General features: G+C 38.8%; 1 long non-coding RNA gene across 2 annotated transcripts in view; it reads left to right on the forward strand.

The window, feature by feature from the left end:
* Positions 1-1,307: 1,307 nt before the first annotated feature.
* The window catches only part of LOC138117013 (uncharacterized), a 31,095-nt gene continuing 13,179 nt past the window's right edge, over positions 1,308-19,223 (forward strand). For both annotated transcript variants that reach the window (XR_011154454.1, XR_011154453.1), the window contains exon 1: positions 1,308-1,368. This is a non-coding gene — a long non-coding RNA (uncharacterized lncRNA). The remainder of the gene's footprint in view (positions 1,369-19,223) is intronic.

Consider the following 19,223-nt stretch of genomic DNA (forward strand, 5'->3'; position numbering starts at 1 on the left):
CCTTTCCAGAGAAGAACTACAGTACTTTAAACAACCTTAACATGGGGTTTAAAGAGATTAATGAATATCAGCCTTGTACTAAATAAATCTTTATCACTTGCTTTACCTACTGCAGTAATTGCCTCTGTGCAGTGGAACCCATTCAGTCTGTCAGCTTGCCATTAATCTCAAATACATCTTTGACAAAAGAATCTACCTTATCTTCATTTTGGTTGTGTCTGTGTTTGTATGTGAGCTCTGGCACTTAATCAGGTCATCAAAGTACTATATATGAATCTGTTTAGTTGTATGAATGCCATATGTTTGAGGAATTCTGACCTCCTGTAAAAGATTTATAAATTAACAAAAAAATCCCAGGGCTTCCAAATCTGTTTGTTACAAATATGTACCCATTCCTGACACCAAATAAAATTTGTTAACAGACATGAGGGCCATGACTGTGCTATGTGAGGTTTATGCAAGCAAACAATATGTGTGTGTTGCCTGAGAAAATATCCTCACTGTCTCTCCCACCCAAATAGCAATAATTTGGGTTATACCATAGATAGCTTTGTGTGCATTTTTGTGTGTTTATGTTTACAGATTACGGTTTCAAAACTGATTTTTGTTTACCTGTGTGATAAACCTCCTCTTTTAATATGGCTATCAAGTTATAATTGAGAATCAAACTGCTGTGATATGTAATTAATGCACACATTTTATACCTGCTTCACAATGCAAACAATTTAAATTTTTATTTAGCCCTAATGTTACAATTAAATTAATTATGTACTTCCATGTGAATTTAAATTTCTTTAAATTGTTTTTCAATTTTAAAAAAAGGATTTATTTAGTATTTCTGGAGTATTTTCAAACTCTTGTGTAAGGACTATCTGCTTTCTGAGCTCACAGCTAAACATATAACGAGAAGTCAGGTATTTTTGGATCAACAAGTAGGGATAAATTATATAAATGGATTAGGTTCTCTCTGGAAAGGATAGAAGTTTAGGAGGAATATAATTCTGTGTGTGGAAGGGGCCTTGCAGATTTATTCGGATAGTTCATATCTGCAGAGATAATTGTGTAGCAAAAATTAAGTAAGAACATGAAAAGACAATGATTGAGTACATAGACTGGAACATGAACTTTAACATGAGTCCGAACTCTGGTAGTCTTACATTGGCAGCCCTAAATTAGGTGCTGTTTTGGATTTCTTCCCAATAGGTAGGATTCAGATGAGGGTGTGATGTGCTCATTAACTTCATCAAGGGAGATGATTAACAGCTGCATTTAAGCTGTTTAACCTCAAAGGCTAGGGAGGAAGATGACCAAGACCTAAAAAAATAAATTTGCAGGGCATAAATCTCCCTTTGGATTGAAATATTTGCTGTAAGTGTTGCTGAGCTAATAAGCGAATGTTGAAGTCAGCAAGAACGGTGAAGTACTTTGTAATTTATTAAAAATTAACCTATTTAGCTTAGATTTTCCAAATGGAGGCTGTTAGGGGTGCTTGTTCCATATTTTGAGTGTTGCCCCTGGCTAGTATCCTCTGCAGCTGTGTGTACAGTGCAGGCAATGGCTCTGCTGGGTAGCAAGGAGGTGGGAACCATCGGTGTGGTTTGATGCAGTGTGACTGGGGAGGGCTCCCAGAATTCTGTGTCTGCATGGTGCCATATAGATCCAGTCCCAAATCAGCACAGGTGTGCCAGCACAGCACTGGGCCCCACAGGCACCACACTGCCTCGCACAGGACAAGGTGCTGCTCTTGTCTTGTGCTAGGACCCAGCTTGTTCCGTGCTCATTTGAAGACTTTGTCCTCCCTTGTACAGCTTAGACATGATCTATGCAACACCACAATTAAAATTAGGAGACCTGGGTCCTATTTTTGACCTTGGGCATGTTTCTCACAGTGCAATAGTTCTGCCCTTCACTGCCTTTCTCTAAGCACATTGACACAGGTCTGGAAATCATTATGTAGAAATATTAAGCAATATCATTGCTAAACACTAGAGGATATCCCCAACTTCTGTTTTGCCTTTGCATAACACATTTCTTAAAATCTTTAAGGAAAATACATTTCCTAGTAAAAATAGCTTCAGCAAGTAAGGCAATACATCTTTGCTTATCCTGGAATTTCAAATAACCGGAGACTGAATAATCGAGGCTAATCTGTACATTTATTTGAACAGTTTTGATTAAGGGGTAGGTCTGCTCAGCAGAAAAACCACAAGTGAGAATTTGCCCTTTACATTTAGATTATTATTTTTATGCTATGTTTCTTGACCTTTCAGTGCTGTGTTTGCTGCTTGTGGTTGCTAAGCACATTTAGCTCCTTCTTTAAAAATCAGTCACAAGCCACTGATGGGTTTGAGACTGTATTCAAGAGCTCACAGAAAGCTTGTTTTCTGTGTGTTTTGTTGTGGTTTTGTTCCCCTCTCATTTGCAGCAGTCCTCACGTCCTCTCTTGCTGCTCAGCTGCTAAGACCATGACCTAGCTGATGCTGTAATGCTTCTTCCTTTTTCTCCTTTGACCCGCTGTTTCCAGAGTTTCCTTGGAGTCCTGCATGTGAACTACACATACTGCAGCTTGATGCCTCTGCATGGAGCTGCTGGCTCTGCCCTTGCTCTACAGCTGACCTTGCAAGGTCTTTATTTCACAGTAAAAGGCTTGAAGACCACACTCGTATAGAAGTGTTTATCCTGAGAGCTGTTGCTCATGTAACAACTGCAAAACATGCATGGATTTACAAATCTATGCCAGCAAAGCAGAAACACTTTTACATGATGCCAAAATTATAGCTATTTATTCCAACAGCTTCTAAATATTCACCCCACACTGCAGACCAGAAACTTTTTAGTACACAATTCTTCTTAGAGACTGTTTTTCAATTTCTGATGTATTGGCTGAATGTTTGAACAAGGAGATGGCAAGTAATAGCTGAAAAAGTTTGGCCAAAATTCTTGAACTGTGTTCCAGAGGGTTATTATGGTTTGGTCTAGTTAATAATAGTGCTCACTTCAGAGCTTCCACTGACGTGTTCTTGCAGGAATAGCCATCAGATGCTCTTGGGTTGTAAACTTGATATGGAAGAAAGACAAGGGCAGAGACTTCTCTAGCTTTAGTCAATGAAGACACAGGAAAGAAAGGGTAAAAAGTAATCACTTACAGAGTTCAGCCTGAGAAGAAAATTATTGGGAAGAGTGCTGGATGCAGAGGGTGGGATGAGAATGACATAGTTAAACCAGATACATGTAGAAAACCCTACCTTGAGCTTCCTACAAAAACCAGCATTTAATTGTGCTATTTTGAAAAAGGTTTTCTCGCTTCTCCACTGCAAAATGGTTTGATTGTCATATCCCTCTTTAGTCTTACTCTGGCTGCCTGGTTTTGTTTTTGATTTTAGGGATGTGGTGAATGCTTTTTCAACTACCAGCAAACACGACATCAAGAGTCTTTGCTAGTTCTGCTGATGTAGGTCACAATTCCCAAGAGGTAGCTAAGGCAAGGACCACTAATTTAGGGTTCCAGGATGAGTTAGTGATACAAATTTAGATATAAATCTAGTGATTAGAAGCTGTATCTGGACTTCTAGTAATTCCATATTTGTTTCACGTTTTACAAGAGACTCTTGGATACCCTGAGCACTGACACTTTTCTGAGTAGCTTCCCTATTTTGGTGTATACCAGCAGTCATTTCTTGTAAGCTGACAGGTTCTGCTCTAGCCACTTAAAATCGTAGATGGTATTGCTCTGTACAGCAGTTCTCAATTACCTTGTTTCTAAACTATGGCTAATTGAAGCTCAAGCTGAATTTTACTTGTAGATGCATTTACTCTTGATATATGGTCTTCTAGGATTTTTATAGCACATCATTCACCCAGTCATGTTTCTTGAAGAAGCTTCTCCCTTATGTGAAGAATGTTCCATGGTTCTGATATAGTCTCAACAACATAATTTTATTTCGGTAGTTGTATTTTCACCTTCTACTACAGTGACTGCTAACTATTTTTATGGATGTAGGGGAAAGCAGTGCTGTAAATATTTGAGGGACAGCTAAAATATATGAATATTTCACATTTCTTCTTTTTTAGTTCTGTTATTTTATAAAAAATCCATTTAGTCTTCAGTTTTCAAGGTGTTGTTTTTAAGAATCATGCATTCCCTTTTCAGGCTTGATTTTACTTTCTCAGTACTCACTTTCTCGTGCTTTTTGGGGAAGAATAAGAAGGTGGGAACTCTGATATCTGTCGTGCACAGAGACTGGGCTATATAAAAGGTATGAGCTTGGAAGCAGCTCTCATCAGTGTCCCAGACCTACAGTGCCTCAGGATACTTTTTAGGTTATTGTGTCTCATTTGACCTTTGTGTAGCTCTGTAAGATTTATGCTTTTTTTATTGCTGCAAGTAGTGAATTCCAAATACAAAAAGTTCTAGTAGCCGACTAGTCAAGCAGGTAAAATTAATGTAGAAAGAAAATGTACTTTTTCTCTGGTTAAACTCTTTGATGGTTTTAAGGAAAGCTTTCTGAGGAGTGCCTTGCTCTTGCATACCAAGTTACAAAATTTCCCAATGTCAATCCTGTTTTTTATATTCTCAAAGCATTAAGTTACCAAAGAGAGGATTTCATTCAGACAGGTCCTGTTTTGTTATTTTGAAGTTCAAATATTAATACCTTTTTGTACATCACGCTGTGCGGGTCAAACTTCATGGAGAATCAGAAACTGTGTGCATTGATGAAATCACGTTATTTTGTGTACTTGAGATGCTTCTATTTTTGAGCCCTGTATGTCTGACAATAATGACAGGTGCTGTCCTTACAGTGTAAAGGGACAAATACAGGCAAATTGTTTGACAAAGACATTTAGTGTAGTTCTCAAAGCATTACAGCAAAACTTTGAAATTAGGCTTTCTTGGGAATAATTAAAGGAGCGGGTTTGGAGTCATTTAAAGACCATACCCATATGTAGGAAGCAATGCAGAACAATATACGGTGGAAAGATATCTCACTCTTTGTTCTTGGCTTTTACAAGGCTCCTATGTGGAAAAAGATGAATTAGAATTAGTATGAATGGATGAAAATAGGTTTTCAAAATATTTTCTTTCTTTGTCTCTTAAGGCACTGCTTCCATCTACAGCTTTCTTCCAAAACTTGAAATGAATGAAATATCTTTTAACTTTAATAAAATTAGAAGTGCTATGAGAAGCCTTTGGGACAGGGAATTTTCACGTATATTTTTTAATGAATGACATTCTCCAGCTGGCCCTATACCCTGCCTAATATTTTGCACAGCTTTAGAAATTTTGGTTCTATATGCTTTATTTGTCATGGATATTTGCATCACTGAGTATATTTTTAGAGACTCTATTGAGAATAAAATTTTGTTAACTTGTTGAGGATATATTATTTTTTATGAAATTATTTTCCACTTCAGAAAGATTTTGTGTAATATTGCAAATCAGGTTTAAACTAAAATATGCACGATGGAATTTAAAATCCTTGTTTCCTAAATGATGATTATAGTATTAATTAACCTGCTGTTTACTAAGGAGTCTTAGTCCCTTACAGACTATTGAATAGAGGGGCAGAAGAAACTCACTCATCCTTGTCCATGATGTGTAGGTGCTACTTACAGCAGCCCAGTGCAAAATCTTTTCTGGATCTGGGAGCACACAGCTGTCCATGCCTGTGGCCCCTTGGTCAGCTTGGAGAGCATGGGCTTGTCCCTGAGCCAGACACTCACTGCAGAGCCCCTTCTGTGCAAGGATGCCAAGGGATAGCTTCTGTTGTTAAACAAATGTGTGTTGTGTGTGCTTTGTAATAAAGGGGAGGATGATTCTTGGAAAAAACTAGCTGATGACACTTGAAATTTTCTTACTCTGGAATATTTTTGTTAGGATTTTTTCCTACATTCCTTTAAAATAAAGTTGCCTGCTTTGATGAATGAGAGGTCTTCATCTTTCTTCTAGGAGAAAAAAGAAGTGAAATAGCAGGTTTGATTCAGCTTTCTCTTGAGGGTTGTTGCAATATATTCAATAAGTCGCAATGTCATCTTTATACCGGGGGTATTTTCTTTTTCCAGTGGTCTTGGATTTTCTTTTTTTTTATTTCTCATGAGGTTTATTTGGCAACTTATGAAAATGTATGGAAGTCTTCCAATTTGCTTTAATGTCCTGGAAGGCTGACCTCAGAAACGCTCACCTCAACCCAGAGAGGATGAATTATCACCAAAATGTAAATATTTGTGGGGTTGGTCAGTTCATTTGTTTTTCCTTTGATTTTTTTCATGCTACAAGATGGTGTTTTTCTTTGAGCTGTTCAAAGTTCAATTTTGGCAGTTTGCTGTAGGCAGAGGCACTGTGGTCTGTGAAGACACACCAGTACAGATATGCATACCCGGTTTTTGGCAATAAGGGATTATGAGCTACCAACTGGTTTTCATCAGCCTACAATTTTCCTGTCAGAGCCTAAAAGAACAGAAAACAATTTTGCTTGTAGAAATGCTCAGTGCCTGCTTATAATTAACTCTGTGACAGTGGTTTTCACACAAGTCTATTACTTATTTTATATAAACTTCAAAGGATTTTATAAACATGAAATGTTTAACTACTGGAAAAATAAATAAAATTGAAACATTGCAATAACTTGAAGGAGATATTTTTTCCAATGTTTTCTGGGAAAATTCATAGCATAAGGTACATCTGGAGGCCTGGCCCAGATGAGCTCTCCCATGTTAAATGCTGTGTGCAGTATGGTCTTTCCACTTCTTTTGTTGCCTTTACGAGGTTTTATCGAGGACAGCAAGAGGAACGCGCCTTTGAAGAGCTTTATGTGTCACGTTATTGAGTCGCCTGTATGAGATGCTTTAGGGTTTCTTTCTGTTTGAACAATGCTCTATCCATGTTGTCCTGCAAGCACATTCTCTTGGTTTGCTCTTCTAACTGCAGCTGCTCCAAGGCCCTTTCTAATATATGTTCTCTTAATGTATATTTTTGTGACTAAGTGCCTTTCTGTAGTGAACTCCTTCCTTCTATGTTTTCTTACATCACAGGATTCTGGTTTCAAAGTAGAAGATTTAATTATATTTATGTCAATTTGAATACAAAAACTCAAATTGCATTACAGCAGAGTTTTTGAGAAAATCTTTGGATTATTTGTTCTTCAGGTGTTTTTAAATACATGAAGTAAATGATTTCAAATTATAAAATGATTTTTTTTTCTTTGGTTATTAATTAAACATTGACATGATACTGTACAAAATAAGGAAACGTGAAAGTAGAAAATGTAATTTAATGGACAAGAGAAGGATTTTTAAGATCTTTAGCTATACAACTCTATAGCAAAGAGAAACTGAAATTTTGTTGGTTTTTATATACTTAACATGCCCTTTTATTTTAAGTGAGTTACACACTGCTATTTTATTTTGGTTTAAGAGATCTTTAGCAGCACTAAACTAATCTCATATGTATAGACAAAATGGAATCTGTAGATTTTGACTATTAATGTTAGCATATGCTCTCTAATGTATGCTAATTTATTTGTGACCACCATATATTTTAGTTGCAATTTCTTTACGTTACTCTTACGTTAAGTTTTTGAATTAATAGAATCATATGTTATTTTCTTTCACTTCATTGTGTTTATTTAATTGGAGGTGTGGGTGCCCAGTCTGTACCAGACTTTCTCACACAGAATAGTATTTGTTGCATGGTTTTGAACTGAGGAAACTACCCCTGAATGAAATTTGTTCATAGCAGTAATAGTGTGTAGCTCATACTGAGGAAGAGAAGAACTTAAATCAGACTCAAAACACATACTGTGAGTTCTGTAACATTTTGCATAATTTTTACAGTCACTTACAAGATTTATCTTATCCAGAGTGTTAAAGCATATCAGATCTATCTCTGGTTTCCACAGAGAGTTAGATATATTCTTATGCGTGCAACAGCATTGTCATCTTGCTTTTGGCAGTTTTAAAACAGTTTGATTGCAACTGGAGTGTGGTGGTGGGGTTCTCCACTGACGTTAATTGCAGGCAGAAGAGGTGTCTATATCTCTGTCGTCTTTAGAATTTTGCTGCATATTTGGGCTGCTGATACACAGGACTGAGGGTCTTCCCTTGGTACAACCTGTGCCTGCTAGTTGAGGTAACTCTTGAACAGATATCATTCCTCTTGCCTGCATGCTACTTAAATTACCTTCTCATTCACCAGGTAAGCCTGGCAATTTCCTTATCAGTTTCTTTGTTATTAATTTTTTTGGTAAGGAGGCAAGGCTGAGTGACTTCTGCTGTTGGTAAGGGACTTGAAAGGCCTGGTTCTCAACTCTCAGCTCAGCACGTTACTCTTGCTGAGTCCAGACTTTGACCTGGGACAGGCGGAACATGGACTAAGTGCTCACAGAAATCTCAGTGTTTTGCTACACAGTGTTCTGCACATTCCTTCCCTCTTATTCTTTTAAGTTCCCAAGACCAGATTTTGGAGCACCAAGTTCTTTCAGCAATCAACAGTCTTCTGTTCCTCATAATGCTTCAGGATTGTGTTCCGGCTGCCTGGCTGGTCAGATGCCTCTGTTGCAAAGCTTCATCTTTCTCCTGGTGTCAGGAATGGGAGTTGAGGGAAGGGAAGATGCCTTAGCCAGCATCACAGCAGAAGATGTCCCCTCTCCTTAGCCTCCTGGAAATGGGTCTGTGCTTGGCTTTTTGCCATGCATATTTGAGTGGGGCATTGTATCTCTCTCTGCTGAGCTGAACTCATGACTTTAAGGTTTGTTTGGGTTTGTTTTGAAAGACTTGGATGCAGCTGTCTCAAATTTCTACTCAAATATATTCATTTGGCCTTGCTTGTAATGAGCTGAATTTCATATTGCCTGTACTGAACAGTCAGCTTGCTACACAGAATCTTAACAGCTTTAATAATTCCCCTAACCATCCAATTAGACTAATAATAAAGGCTTAATTACATATCCAGTTAATCATCAGATTTGTTCACTGAATGGCTTTAATTGGTAGATAGAGCTGTTACACTATTCCAGTTTGAAAGCTATCACCCATTTTTGCTCACAGCTATATCCACCCAATTGTTTTTTATGGTTGGGACTCAACCAGCATTTATTGAGACAATAAAAAAGCTCTTGAGCAAAGAAACATAACCACCCAGTGCTGTGGGAGCACCCTTCTACCTCTGGGTGCCTGTGTTCCAGCCAGGGCCTCTCTTTACAGTGCTCTATACTGCCCATGTTGAAGGAACTCCAAATAGGAAATGGCTGCTTTACAGGTTTCCAAAAATGAAGATGTTCTGTATTCTGCCCAGGTAGTTCTTTCAAAATGACTGTTAAAGACTCTGGGACCTGGAAGCCCCTTGGCTTTGTAAGATTCAATAATGCACCACCTAAGCCATTTTGAAATAGATACTTCAGTAGCCCTGAGTCTTTTCTTATTATGGAAACATATAAATTGGCTCATCCTGTAAAACCCTTCAGTTTTAAAAATGTAAAACCTAATTGCCTTATGGACATTCAAAGAATGGAGGCGCTTCTCTGGGGAGATTTTTGCACTGAACCAAAAGATGACAGAACTAGTTACTGATTAAAAAGAAAAGAAGAGTTAACCTCTTGATGCCAGTTGTCAGGATTTCCCCCACATATATTTCTGCCTGGTTTAATTGCTACTATATTTCTACACCATACAGATCTTACTTCATTTTCTTCAGGGTTGAATGGGGTAACTGGTTACAGAAACCTCATTGTCCTAGTCATGTTCCCTTCATGCTTTCACATCAAATATCCTATACAACTGCAAAATAATTTCCTTCCTTTAACAAGATTTCCAGCATCCTGAGTTCGGAAGACTCATGTTCAATGTTGAGCTTTAGCTGACAATATTGACCTTTGCTGTATTTCATGAAAGTATCATTTAAAGCTACCTTAGCTGGGGGTAGTTGGGGGGAGCAGGGGGGTTCTTCCAGTATGTCAAGAATAATTATTCTGCCTTTGCATAAATAATCTGTTATCAGAGGAGAAGAAATGGTGATATTTTTAGCAGGCTCTACACCCTGGGGAAGTAAATGACACATAAAAATGAACTTTCAAAGTCTTGGTCTATAGAAAAAAGAGCAGTGTGTGACAGCAAAAAAAGTGAATTTCTGTGAATTAGTACAATTCATTATTCGTGCTGTACACACTCGCTGCCTTACATCCCCTGCACTGCTGCTGGAATAGAAAATCAAACTCCTGGCCGCCTCCCTGGCCTCAGTGGCAGCCGCTCTGATTGGATGCCTCCTGCAGCATGGCCGGGAGCATCAAGGAGCTGCGGGCCGGGGAGCGTGCAGAGCAGCCCTTCTTCAAGTACGTGTCACAAGCTACCTTTAAATAGATGTAAGTGGTTTAGGTTTAACAGGCACCCCAGCTCCCCCTTGCAGCTCATTTAAGTGGGAGGAGGAGTGTACATACAGATCAATAGCCCTTTGACAAACTGTGTTTCCATAGCTGGATCCTTTAAAAAAAAAGAATAGAAGATTTCAGAAAATGCACAAATGCTGAACCTCAAGTATGAGAAATTATCCTACTTCAGCAGTTTTGTGTTTAGAGTCCTGGATTTCTGGCTGTTTGGCACGGGAGCTAGATTTGTTTAGTATGCATATTGCACATAAAGATTAAACAATGTCAGTGAGAGCATAGTGTGTAACCTTTCGATTAACTTCTCTTCAGATAATTAATGTAGTTATTTATAATGTGCTAGTGTTCATGATACAGATCTAATACTTTCTGTAACAGAGGTTGGAAAAATCAAGGTCTTGCTGATCGAGACAGAGGTGCTGTGTAATGTCCTCATGCAGCAATTTGCAATATATTGATATCACAACAGCTTCCAGGTGACACCAAAAGTAATAGCTGCTGGTCCTGGAAACCTGTGAGTTGACTCTCTTGAGCTTTAGCATTAGCACCATACCTTGGCTCCCTGTGCATCCCCCTTCCCCAGAACCGGGAGACCTAGCATGGCATGTGCTTCCACTGAGGAAGAAAAAGGAGTGCTGAGCAGAGCCCACCAGTTCCCCACATACTCTTGAGGGCCTATGGACTCTTTGGGACTGCTGTGTTTGGTGTCCCCCCTTGCCTGCACTCTTTCTCCTCTTGGCAGCCTGCTGAGACATCTCCCTGGCAAAGCACCTGAGCAAAGTCGTGTGTGAAGGCTCCTGGCTGTGGAGGAGCAGGGAGAGGACAAACTGTGCTGGGATACAGGGACTGTGCATGAGGGAGATGCAGAGCAGGCAGGCACCTTTCTGTCTGTGCCATGGCAAGAACTTCTAGAACAGGTTTCGACTTCACCTGTGCAAACAACTCTGGGAAAGAAAGAGCCAGTGATGTCTATGTGCATCCATTGCCCTTGAAACTTCGTTATCATCTTGTTCACAGAGATTAATAGTATTGTGATGCACAGTGGCTCAAGTCCCCTGAGAATTTCAAGTACCTATTTTTTCATACACTGATAGCAGCTGATTTTGTGTTTTCCATTATTTTCTTGTTTGCAGCAGCTATTGGCTTCTTGTTTTTCCTTCCACACATTTAAAGCATCTTCCTTTCCTGTGTTTTAGCTGCTTGATGGCTTCCTATTGAAGGGGCAGTTGCAGATAAGGACTATGCCTGTTTGTACCCTTGCTTTCTCTTGGTGCTGCAGCCCATAATGACATAAGCCTCTGAGCCACTGAAAATTTTTCTTTAGATATGATCTTAGCTTAACAAACTGTTCCAAAAGTTGATAGGGATCAGTGTGTAAAATGGATAAAACCAAAGTGCATACTTTTTGTCATTACATTTGAATGTGAAATTTTCAGAGGACACTAAGGACACTTTACAGTAATGAAAGAGTTTTGTGCCGCCAATTTCTCCAGTAAATGAAAAGAACTCAATATAATCTGTGATAAGGGGTATTTTTCTGAGAATCTTCTAGTACTCTAAGTGTCATTAGCCTTTTTTATGACTCACATTGTGAAAGGGACAGAAATAAAAAGAATTTCATCATCATTAGAGAATTCTTTCTAGGGTTACTGCTTTTTCTGCACCACTCTTTGCCATAATTATCCCTGGACTGCATTAGGGATAACTCAGGACCCGTTTCTTGCCTTGGTGAAGGCCAGTGCTGCCTTCTGAACTGTAGGACCTTCACTGTCATTTCCAGACAAAACGGTTTGGCCTGCTTAAACTTTTAAAGGCTTTTTAAAAATCAGGACCATACCAGCTCTGGTTATTTGTGTCTGCCATACCCCATTCACTGTAATCAGGTTGAGATTCCTATATCTGTCCCTGCCATTACACAGTGTAACACATTGCTTACAACCATATCAGGAATCTTCCTGGTTTACGATGCTTCATTAAGTGCATACAATTAAGCATCTGTTCAAACTAAAATGTTAAACTTTATGGCATTTGCATTGACAACCAAGTGTGTTCAGTACAAATGCCACATTTCAGTACTTGCCTTTTAAATATTTTATTATGTTGTCCTGAAATTAACTTTTTATCCTTTTTTTCTCACCTTTTCAGATTCTGATTCAAGAGAAATTCTTAAGCTTGTTCTTGTTTCTTCAGAACTGTTTACATTTCTGGCCTAGCCTATCTCTGTGACCTGTCAATTCTTGTTTGCCTTCTCTGTAAATTATATGAGCCTTGAGACCTTCTTCTTTTCACACTTTGCATCAAACATTATTTCTTCCTCCACATTTATTCAGCTCCATTTAAAACTGTTAAGTGTTCACTTTTGTTTTTTTCACCCACAAGAGCAGCAATTAGTTCTTGGAAAGCTCACAAACCTGCAAACTGTATCCTTGCTAAGTGAAGTTGTCTTGTGCTCCTATTACAGCGATTCTTCCTTTTCTCAGTGTGGATCCCTCTGCCTTCCTACTGCTCGTCATGGTCTTGTCAAGCATTCAAATGTAAGCTCTTCGGAGAAGGGCTTTATGTTTAAGTATGTTTCTTTATAGCTGGTGTACTGTAAGAATAAATGAACGTTCAAGGTCAGTCTACTGAAGTTTATTTGATGTGCCAAAACTCTTCTGCACTTGGGAGCCACAAGAATGAGCAAATTCAAAGACTTATGTCAAAGTGTTAATTGTCAAATTATGAATGCAATGTAAAACTATTGCAGCAGTGTTCTAACTTCTTCTGGGTGGTCACCTTACCAAAGGGCTGTTACAGCAGAAGACAACACATTTTCAGATGCATTTGGGTCACAGGCCTTACTCTGAAAGCCACAGATGGGGCTGTCTGGATCTCACCCAGTCTACCAGGGCTCTGCAGCCTTTAGAGACAGAAATAATGTCTTGGTCATGCATATGTGAAACAAAAATTTGTGACAGATTGCATTATATGCAATGCTTCTGATTGTTCATAGGAGATTGTTCATAGGGTTAAGGAACCAAAAGAATCCACATGAAAAAGCTGAAAAACATGCTTATAATAAGTGTCATGAAAAATGAGAGCAATTGGATCTGATGACCATTTAGGCATATTCCAGTAACACACAAAAACTACATTTCAAAGATGTACCTTTGGGGCTATTTTGTGCCAGTCTGGACCATAAAAGAAAAACATGTACTTCTGCTGCTGGATTCAGTAGTTGAAATCAGAAGCAAATAAACTGAGCTATGTACCAAAGGTGTTCAGTGGAGTGAATTCATCCAACTTCTCAAGTTGCTCAAGAGCAGTTGTTTTGGTGTTAGTTTGGAATATTAAATACTGGTTGTGTTCAGCTTTCTCTATCTGTTACTGCAGAATAACTTTGGGTTTTTTCATCCAGATCCATTCTAATAACAATGTACTAATTAAAATGCTGTTGCTAGTGAAAGAGACAGTCACTGTTAAGCTTTTTTAACCACCTGCCTATGTTGAGTTGAAATGTGATGGAAATTGGCCTCTACAGGAACTTTTGACCATATTTCTCATTTAAAATCTTTCTGCTCCTTACTCTGGATTTCTTAGGAGAAACAAAATACTTGTCAGTCAGTGTTAGCACAAACATTACCCTACAAAACCAGATATTGGTCATATAGTGGAAGAACCAGAAGATTTGGAAAACTGGGGTTGTTTCATATAAACAGCTAAAAAGCAAGTGCAATCCAGGTGACCTGATGCTTCTGAACATCTTTCACCACTGTACATGGTGATGTCTGTTACTTGTTCACACAAGCCCCAGCACTTCACTGCTCTTTTTCTCTCTTTGTGTGAAAGTAGCTGTGTTCACTACTTCAGTCTTCTGGGAGACATGGCAAAACAGGAAGTAAATCCTTTTCTTCCCTTTTATCTTTTAGATGATCAGACCTTAGTTCCCTTCCTTTCTCCCTAATGAGTTTTGTTACTCATTTTCCATTTTCATGCCTCTGCTCAGCTGTAGCTGTAGCCCAAGATTTTAAGTGGGTGATGTTTGTGACAGACTCTGCCTGTTTAGTTGTCTGCTTCCTCTCCGTGGCGACTTTGGGCCACTGTGCCCCTGTTCCTCCTCCTGGGGACTGTGCAGTCCTGCCTGTAGGCAGGGCCAGTGGGATCAGTGGCTGCCCAGGCAAACTGCTTCGCCTCCCTCCTAGATCAGCAGCCAGAAAAGTCTCTCCAGTATCAAGAAAGAAATAAAGATCTCTAAAAGTGTGGCAACTCTAATAATTTGTAAAGGGCAGAAATTAGGAAGCATCACCATAAAGTCTTAAGCTGCTTTCTATAGTGTTTATGTTCTCTTAATTTAGAGTTTCAGAGATTATCTCAGAAGTATGTTAGTGTGAAATTAAATTTAAAATATCAGGGTTAAATTCAGCATTCACTAGAAGAAAATATTGCAGAAGCAGGTTAATATTTTTAAAATATCTAATTATTTGCAATATTAGCTTTTTAGGCTCTTTAACAAGTGATGATTTGCAAATTCTGTATATTTCTGTTGAGTCCTGTTTTAGGATTGAGGTATTTTCACTCCAGGCACCCATTTAGAGAAATGAACTGGCATCACAACATTTGTGGTTTAGGGCTGACTTTTGTCACTGTGTATTGGTGACGTGTGAAAGATTCTTTTCTGCATACCAGTTTTATTTAAAATCTGATGAGTGTTGAGAGCTAATCAATTGCTGTCTGAAATGTCTTTGTCTGAAAAGATACTCTTGTGATTATGTTTGTTGAGAAATATCAGTGGAGCACTACAGCAGTAGGCACCATGTAAATCAAGGGGGTGCTGCCAAACCATGTAGTCAGAGGTGCTCTTGTTTGAGATACAGTTTTTAATCCAGAATTAGGATTAGCCTGTGCAGAAGCCAGGTCTGATAAGCCCCCTGGAGTCTTCAAAGATGAAGTCACAGAATTTTTTTAATATATTGTCTATGGCTCTAAAGTATGAATAATGAAATAGATTTGCATTTGGTTTAAGTTTAGTTTTATTTTCTCACCACTGTGGTGGTGAGCATTTGATGGACCCAAAGTCATTCTCTTGCATTTTGCAATTCTTTTCTCCTTTATTTGTCTTCTATTATGGAAAATTTCTATCAAATAGGCAGTTGAGGGTCCCTGCTGCTGCTTAACCTGAGCACAGTATGTTTCTGATTGACATCAACCAGAGAGTTCCCAGCACTGCTTACTTGGACTGAGAGAACAGGCTAAAGCCCTTCTGCACTCACAAAATCCGTCCTGAGATATTTGAATAGCTAAAATGGAAGCTCAGTTATTTTCTAGGGGAATTACTGCTCATGTATAACTGGGAAGCGGGGAGAAAATAATGTAGCGAGGAAAGCCTTCAGAAAGAGAGAAAGTAGGTGATAAAAATAGGGCATTTCCCTGACTGAATTTCCAGGCTATACAGCAAGAGGTTTCACTCCTCCTTTTTTTGACCTTAAAAAAAAATAAAAGGGGAGGGAAGGATGTTGGTACATCAAAACAGTATTGGAGGTTTCTTAATAGATTGAAGCACTGCCCAAAAGCATTGCATTTGATTTTTCTGCTGTTGTTTTCACTGGAACTGGATGCAGCAGGCTTTAAAGCATTCTGTGATTCTAAGGCATGTAATGAGATAGTCCCCATCACAGCTCCCACGAACCTGTAACTAGTTAGAAAGCTGGCTCTTTAATTACCCAGCAATAGATCCCCTCTTCTTGCTACTATCAACTTGATCTAAACTGGGCATACAATGTAAAAGTAGTTCTGAGATTAATGCAGTTATTACAATGTAAAAGTAGTTCTGAGATTAATGCAGTTATTAAAAATAACGTTAAAAAATCCATAACCAGTTGTATCAGTAAATTAAAAATATAGATTTTTCTTGTGAGATGAAAAGTGTGCAAATATACTCTGAAAACGAATGTGCATGCAGTAGAAATATGTGTGTGTACAACATAATTTGTGTCCGTAATATAAAATTGTGTAATGTCCAGTGATTTCAGCTATAAGTGAGCCCCATCTGCTGGTGATGTAAAGAAACAACTGAAGTTGCAACTGCAGAGAAAATACTCACAAAAACTCTGAAACTCTTCGCAAAAGAGCAAAGTCTTAAGTATATAAATTATATACATGCCTCTAGGTGCAATCTAATCACGACAATTCTTTAAAACATTCATCTCTGCAGCACAAAGTAATCACTATATTTTAATAAAGAATGAAAAACGTGTTTTTGGAAAGTTTGCAGACAGGTTGTGGTTTTTTCCCTTTGTGAAGATTGAATTTTAATGCAAATGCTTATGGAGTTCTAACTTTTTCACACTTGTGATTCAAATAAATATAAACAGTTTCTTCAGCTTAGAAAAACAAAAATTGAATTGGCTTTTGTTTGTGGAATCAAACATTTCCTGGAAAAAACTTAATTATCACAAGCTCCTGTGGTTTTGTTGTGCGAGGTAGTAGCAGTGCACCAGCTAATGAGAACAAGGAGAATAATTAGAAAGGAAGCTCTGACAGACTATGTGTGTGAGATTCAGTTTGGGCATTTCCATCATATTTCTGCTCTGGTGTTGGTAGAGGTCGATTTGCATTCAAGGCTTGCAGTGATTGTTAAAGAGTTAAGGGCTGTCACAGCAGTGTCTGTTTTGGTGTGACCCAGGGGTGGGTTTTGGTAAACATTTTGGTTTCCACCTTTGCACAGACTCCGCATCACAGTGAAAGCTCGGTGAGGTGCAGTTCCTGGGAGCTCTGTCCCATGGCTGCACTGGGCTGAGCTGGGACAGAACTGCTGGTGTAGCCTGGAGAAAGGGGACAGCTGGGGACGGCTGGGGTGGCACCATGAGCCCACTGTGACCCTTGCCATCCACCCACCCCAGGCTGGGTTAGGTCCCAAAGGCCTTTTCTTGCTTGTAGACTAAAACCAGGCACCCTCTCTGTAGGCAAGTTTTGGAGTGCAGCCTACCAGCTCAGCAAGGTCAGCCCATTCCTGTCTTAACCCAGTGGATGAGCAAGTTTGGAATGGATATAGGAACAAACTTCAGGTGTGTGAAGTTTAGGAGTTCCTGTGCTCCAGCTTCTCCAGCTGCACGAAGAGCTGAGTTGAGATTAAGCATCCAAAATAATCAATTTCAATTCTTTATTATTCCACTGCTGGGGGTTTAATTCTTATTCATTTCTCAAAATGCTCATACTTTTGTATCCATCTTCAAGTTCAGATGTTTATAACTCCATATGTCCTATACAGCTTTGTATGACCCACGATGGCTTTAGTGCTTCCTAATGTAAAACTAATTTATTTTATGTTTTCATAAATTCAATTGGTAATCTTATTACAATTATGAGTGTTCGAGTATTTGCAAGTAGTTTGTTCTGAGTGACACAGATCAGGGAGTGCCTGAACTGTGTTGGTGTCTTCAACACTGGGATGAGAGCAGGTGCTGTGGGGGCTTTCCCCCTCCTGAATGGGGCTGTGACTTGCTGTTAGTCTGTTCTGCCTCTTTCACCATCATAAGTTAACATTGCACTTGTGGTTTTGCTTGTTTCAATATGGTATCCTTTTTTTCTGAGCCTGAATATTACAGTGTTTTTCTTTTCTTCTGTGTTTACCCCTGATGTTTTAGAGAGAAGGGCAGGGGGAGAGGTGTGGCTGAATTCCTGTAGCAAAGAGGAAATGGATGTTGTATACTTGTCAGTTCTGTATAAAAAATTTGGATAATTTGCTCGACATAAATTATTAATCACTAATGTCCCAACTGCTCTTTTTTTTTGATCTTCCATTACAGTTCTGATAGCTCTTGATAAATCACATTTTTCTTTTCTAAATTTGTTACTGGCTTGCATGGCTTTCAGCTTTTCTTATTGATTACAACACCAATTTGAGGACCTCTTTCAGTGCACACTGCGTTCTTCTGAAAAACTTGGAAGGGGTTTTCTGTTTGAGGACATCTTAAAAAGCTAAGAAGTGGAGTTATGGTTAAGTTAAGGTTGAGTTATGGCTTTCATGTCCACACTTGAACTAATATTTAGACCATTTAATGCTGTCTGGTGCTGTGAATTTGCTGTGAATCTCTGCAGAGAAGCTATTTCATGAAGCTTTGTGTATGGGGATTTTATGAGATCCTTCTTTTCCCTTCAGCACTACCTTCCTGCACTGTACAAATTGTGTAAACTTAACCCTTTTCCCACTTTGCTGGAGGGCTGTGGAGGCTGTGATTTCAATTCTGACTAGGCTGAGTGAAATGATTTCACACTGCAGTACTCAGCATTTCTCACAGAGACTAGTTTCCGTGTCAGTATTTACTGTTCTCTTTGGACCTTGCCACACAAAGCCAACACAATTGCAATGGAAGTTTTTGGTGTTGTTTATATAATGGAATTGCTTATGAACTGTTAATTGCAGTGGCTACAACTGTGTAGTCAAAGCTGCTTTTCATTAAGATTTTAGGTCTCCAAATGAAAAAATAACACCAATGTCTCTCCTAAGGGTCAAAGCTGACCGCTTCTGGTTGAGACTTAAGTAAATGCATCAGTGGTGTATTAAGTTTTAGTTTTCCTTTGAATCGATAATTTATAGCAGTTGAAATTGGAGCTGCTCTTTGTAACAGCAAAGAGCTGTGAAATGCCAGGTGGTTGTAACCCATGGCCAGGAGAAAATCTGAAAGTAAAAGAGGAAGGAGGACAGAAGGAACTAATGTTGTTTTGCAGAGGCAACTGCCATATATCTCAAGTAACATCAGTAATTTTATGGGTGGGTGCAATCAAGTCTAAGAGAAGTAAAAACTAATTAAATGATGGATAGTATCTGAGCAGGAAAAGAACTAGACTGAGGGAAAGGGAAGGTGTAATTTG

This window comes from Aphelocoma coerulescens, chromosome 11 (assembly GCF_041296385.1).
Source record: "Aphelocoma coerulescens isolate FSJ_1873_10779 chromosome 11, UR_Acoe_1.0, whole genome shotgun sequence".
NCBI lineage: Eukaryota > Metazoa > Chordata > Aves > Passeriformes > Corvidae > Aphelocoma > Aphelocoma coerulescens.